The sequence below is a fragment of the Macaca thibetana genome, chromosome 1 (assembly GCF_024542745.1).
Source record: "Macaca thibetana thibetana isolate TM-01 chromosome 1, ASM2454274v1, whole genome shotgun sequence".
Taxonomy (NCBI): domain Eukaryota; kingdom Metazoa; phylum Chordata; class Mammalia; order Primates; family Cercopithecidae; genus Macaca; species Macaca thibetana.
The window spans coordinates 124,189,315-124,195,176 of NC_065578.1; the positions used below are offsets into that span (position 1 = coordinate 124,189,315).

Below are 5,862 nucleotides of genomic sequence, written 5' to 3' on the forward strand. Positions count from 1 at the left end.
TGTTGGTTTGATGATATTGTTGAGTTCTTCTGTATAGTTGCTGATTTTCTGTCTAGTTGTTCTATTCATTGTTGATAGAGGGGTGTTGATGTCTCCAAATATAATTGTGGATTTGTCTATGTCTGTTTTGAGTTCCATCAGTTTTTGCCTCACACATTTTTCAGCTTCTTTGTTTGGTGCATTTAGGATTATTATGTCTTATCGGTGGATTGACCCTTTTTATCACTATATGATGATCCTTTTTGTCTCTGATAATTTTCTTTGCTTTGAAGTCTACTTTATCTGTATAGCCGCTTTTGCTTTCCTTTGGTTAATGTTTGTCTTTTTTTGAGACAGTCTCACTCCATCACCCAGGCTGGAGTGCAGTGGCACCATCTTGGCTCACTGCAACCTCGGCCTTGTGGGTTCAAGCGATTCTTGTGCTTCGGTCTCCTGAGTGGCTGGGATTTCAGGCGCCCACCACCATTTCTGGCTAATTTTTGTGTTTTTTTAGTGGAGACGAGGTTTCACCATGTTGGCCAGGCTGGTCTTGAACTCCTAACCTCAAGTAATCTGCCTGCCCTGGACTCCCAAAGTGCTGGGATTACAGGTGTTAGCCACCATGTGTGGATTTTTTTTTGACAGAGTCTCACTCTGTCACCCAGGGTGGAGTCCAGTGGCACAATCTCGGGTCACTGCAATCTCTGCCTCTGAGGTTTAGGTGATTCTCCTGCTTCAGCCTCCTGAGTAGCCTGAATTACAGGTGCCTGCCACCAAGCCCAGCTAATTTGGTTAATGTCTGCATGATATAACTTTCCCCATCCTTCTACTTTCAGCCTGCCTATATCATTATATTTAAAGTAAGTTTCCTGTGGAGAGTACATAGTTTGGGTCATGCTTTTTAATTCATTCTACTAATCTTTATGTAGTTATTGGTATGTTAGGGCTTAAGTCTGCCAATTTTTGTTTTTGTTTGTTTTTTTCTGATTTTGGTTTCTTTGTTTTCTTTTCCCTACCTCCTAAAGATTACTTGAACATTTTTTAGAATTCTATTTTATCTATGGCATTTAAAAAAATATATGGAGCCCTTCACAAATTTGCGTGTTATCCTTACATAAAGGCCATGCTAATCTCTCTATCCTTTCAATTTTAATATATGTGCTGCTGAAGTGAGCACTTTCTACAGTGTTTTTGAGTATATTTGCATAGCTTTCTTATTGATTGTTCTAGGTATTATATTATATATACACATAATTTATTACAGCCTACTGTTGTCATTATTTTACCAGTATGAGTGAAGTATGGAAACCCTACCTCTCTTTGTCCCTGTTCCCTCTCTAATTTATAATTTCTAAAAACATTCCCTGTACATACCTTTAGAATAAAATCAGACAGTGTTGTAATTTTTGTTTCAACTGTCAAACATAGTTTAGAAAATTCGATAGAAGAAACGTCTATTGATTTTACCCATATTTTTTGCTAACTGTGTCTTTTCTTCCTAACGTTCCAAGATTTCTTTTTTCATTGTTTCCTTTCCATTTAGAGAATCTCCTTCAGCCACTTTTAGAGTAGGTCTACTGGTGACAAACTCTTTTTGTTTCCCTAAGAAAACTTCCGATAATATCTTAGTTTCCTCTTCATTCCTGGAGGATTTTTCTTTCTGTGTATAGAATTCTATTTCTTTCTGGTTATAGAATTCTGAGTTGACCGTTATTTTCCTTCAGCCCTTGAAAAATATTGTACCAATTCCTTCTGACTTCCGTGATTTCTGATGAGAAATCCATTGTCATTGAATTGTTTGTTTCCTTATAGTGACATTTTCAAGAGATTTTTTTCTTTGATTTCAGAAGTTTAATTTTAACATGCTTGGCACAGATTATTTAGGTTTATCTTGGTTGAGGTTTCCTCAGCATTTTTTCTTTTTCTTTTTCTTTTCTTTTTCTCTTTTTTTTTTTTTTTTTTTTTTTTGAGACAGAGTCTGACTCTGTTGCCCAGGCTAGAGTGCAGTGGTGTGATTAAAGCTTACTGCAGCTTTGACCTCCTGGGCTCAAATGATCCTCTCACAGCTGGGACCACAGGTGCATGCCACCATACCTGGCTAATTTTGTGTGTGTGTGTGTGTGTGTGTGTGTGTGTGTGTGTTTGTTTATTTTTGGTTTGGTTTTTTTAAGAGATGGGGTTTTAGCATGTTTCCTGGGCTGGTCTTGAACTCCTGGCCTCAAGCAGTCTGCCTTCCTTTGTCTCCCAAAGTGCTGAGATTACAGCCATGAACCACTGTACCGAGCCTTCCTCATCTTTTTGAATCACTACGTATATGAATCACTATGTTTATGTCTCCTGACAAACTTGGGAAGTTCTCAGTCATTATTTCTTGGTGTACTTTTTCAGCCCTGCCCTCTTTTGTTTCTTCTTCTGGGACTCCAGCGACAGGAGCCACAGGAGCATTAAATCTCTTGTTAGTCTCTCAGGTCCCTGGGGCTCTATTCATTTTCTCACTCTATTTTCTCTGTTGTTCAGATCGAGTAGTTTCTATTGTTTTACCGTATGCTGATTCTTCCCTTTGTTCTCTTTATTCTGCCATTGAGCCTATCCGCTGAGCTTTTCTATTTGGTTATTGTATTTTACAGTTTTAATATTTCTATTTGCTTCTTCCTTATACCTTCTATTTCTTTGCTGAAGTTGTATATTTTTAACTTTTTTTCAAGTGTGTTCAGAACTGCTTCTTGAAGCATTTCTATCATAGCTGCTTTAAAATCTTTGTCAGATATTCTAATATAGCTGCCATCTCAGTGTTGACATCTACTGTATTTTTTCATTCAGTTTGAGATCTGGACATTTTTGTATTATGTTATAAGACTTTGGATCTTAATTTAAAATTTTTATTTTAACTGACTTTGTCTGTCACTGCTTTGGCATGAGAGGGGGTGTCATTTCATTGCTGCCAGGTGAAGGGAGAAGTTCAGATTTCCCTCTGTACCTCTGTTGACACTCAAGCGGGACAGGTCTCCTCCTTACTGCTGGATGGGGCTGCTTGTTCCAGCCCCACGTGGTCTCTCCTGATACTGTGGTAGAGGTGGCCTCATTACCTGTGGGTGATGGTTAAGGTCCTGACTCTACTAGGCCTCCTCTGATACCAACCGAGGAGGAAAGCAGAGGGGTACCTCATTTCTGCCAGATGGATGTCCAGGTTCCCCATGGACACCACGGTCTTTATTGCCACCACGCTCACAGAGAGGAGGGCTCATTACTGGCTGGCTGGGACAAAAGTCCCAGTTCCCTACTTGGCCTTGTGTGACACCACTCTAGTGAGGGTATTGGGGTGGCCTGTTGCAACCTTGAGAGAGTGGAAGTCTAGGTTTCCCACTTAGTTTTGGCATGGGTTGGGGTAGGGCCACTGTAGTAGAGTTCTCTGGAGAAACAGAACCAATGGAATATATGTATAAATTGGCTCATGTGATTATGGAGGCTGAGAAATCCCATGATCTGCCATCTGCAAATTAGAGCCCCAGAAAAGTCCGTGGTGTAATGTCAGTCTGAGTCTGAAAGCCTGAGAACCAAGGGAGCCAGTGTTGTAAATTCCAGTCCAAGAGCAAGAGAAGACTGATGTCCCAGCTCAAGCAGGCAGGTAGGAAGCAAAACAGGGACATTTGTCCTTCCTTTGCCTTTCTGTTCTATTCAGGCCCTCAACAGACTGGATGACGTCACTCACACTGGGGAGAGTAATCTGCTTTACTGAGTCCATAGATTCAAAAGCTAATCTCATCCAGAAACACCTCACAGACCACCCAGAATAAAGTTTAATCTAGGCACCCTGTAGTATGGCTAAAAGTTCCTGTCTTACAGACTGCCCCTTGCCTTTGGCTAGCAGAAACAGGCTTTTGTTGGAGCTTTTCTTTTGCTTTTTGGTCTGTGCCCATTGGCATTTCCTGGTTGCTGGTTTCTTCAGCTCCAAGTGTCAAATAAATGGAGCTGAAAGAAAACTCAGAGAACTCACCACTGTGGTATTTCTTGGGTCTTTAGGTTTCTATCCAGTCTGCTTTCTTTTCTCCACCTTTCCAAGTCTTCTTATGTTTAATAAATAATTTCCAGGGTTTACGGTTGTTCTAGGAGTGGTGAAAATACATTACCCCATCCTCCCAGAGGCAGAAGTTCCATCCAGTGTATTTTCCATTTCAGATATATTTTTCATCTCAAGAAGTTCCATTTTGGTCTTTTAAGAATACCTTCCATTTCTCTCATTATATTTTTGTTTTTCTTTACATTATTTAACTAACAGATTAAATATGTTCACTTTAAATTTAATTCAGTATGATACTGTTAACCTTTACAAAAAGACAACTAGGAAAATGGCTAAATATTTATTTCTAGAACCCCTAATCTCACATATTTTTAAGTTCAGAACTAAAATACTATGTCTCCTCTGAGGGCCTAGTGAAATTAATAGTATAAACTCCTTTTTTGAACTTTTTCTCCTGACTGGGTCTGTTTTTATTTTTTTTAATTGACAAATAAAACTTGTATGTGTTTGTAGGGTACAACATGATGTTTTGATATATGTATACATTGTGGAATGGCTAAACCTAGCTAATTAACACATATATTACCTCACGTACTTATCATTTTTTGTGTGGTAAGAGCACATAAAATCTATTTTCTTTTTCTTTTTTTTTTTTTTTTTTTTTTTGAGATGGAATTTTGCTCTTGTTGCCCAGGCTGGAGTGTAATGGCACAATCTCAGCTCACCGCAACCTCCACCTCCCGGGTTCAAGTGATTCTCCTGCCTCAGACTCCCCAGTAGCTGGGATTACAGGCACGCGCCACCACGCCCAGCTATTTTTTGTATTTTTAGTAGAGATGGGGTTTCACCATATTGGCCAGGCTGGTCTCAAACTCCTGACCTCATGATCCACCCGCCTTGGCCTCCCAAAGTGTTGGGATTACAGGCGTGAGCCACAGCGCCTGGACATAAAATCTATTTTCTTAGCAATTTTCAAGCATGCAATAGATTATTAACTATAGTCTTTATGTTGTACAATAGATCGCTTGAACTTATTCGTTCTAACTGAAATTTTATATTATTTGACCAACACTTAGGTTGATTTCATATCTTGGCTGTTGTGAACAGTGCTGCAATGAACATGGAGTGCAGACACCTCTGTGACATAATGATTTTGTTTCCTTCAGGTATATACCCAGAAGTGAGATTGATGGATCATATAGTATTTCTATTTTTTGTTTTTACTTTTTTCTTTTTAGTACCACAGAAAAGTCTTCAATGGTAGTTAGAGTTTTGATTTTTAAAGAAATTACCATTTTCCATAATGGCTGTACTAACTGAAAATCCCAACAGTGGACCAGGGTTCTCTCTTCTCCTTATTCTTACCAACACTTGTTATCTTTTGTCTATTAGTAGCCATTCTAACAGATGTGAGGTGACGTTTCATTATGGCTTTAATTGAGCATTTTTTCGTATACTTGTTGGTCATTTCTTCATTTGAGAAATGTCTATTCAGGCCTTTTGCCTTTTTTTTTTTTTTTTTTTTTTTTTTTTTTTGAGACTGAGTCTCACTCTATTGCCCAGGCTGGAGTGCAGTATTGGGATCTCAGCTCACTGCAACTCTGGGTTCAAGCAATTCTCCTGTCTCAGCCTCCCCAGTAGCTGGGATTACAGGCGTGCACCACCACACCCGGCTAATTTTTGTATTTTTAGTAGAGACGGGGTTTCACCATGTTGGCCAGGCTGGTCTCAAACTCCTGACTTCAAGTGATCTGCCTGCCTTGGCCTCCCAAAGTGCTGGGATTACAGGTGTGAGCTTCTGCACCCGGCCCTTTGCCCATTTTTAAAGTCAGGTCATTTGCTTTCTCGCTATTGAATTGTTAGAT

General features: G+C 39.5%; 1 non-coding gene across 1 annotated transcript; it reads right to left on the reverse strand.

Moving 5' to 3' along the window:
- Positions 1–1,052: 1,052 nt before the first annotated feature.
- On the reverse strand, positions 1,053–1,156 carry LOC126944770 (U6 spliceosomal RNA). Its single transcript, XR_007722171.1, has one exon. It is a non-coding gene; the product is annotated as a U6 spliceosomal RNA (small nuclear RNA).
- Positions 1,157–5,862: the final 4,706 nt, after the last annotated feature.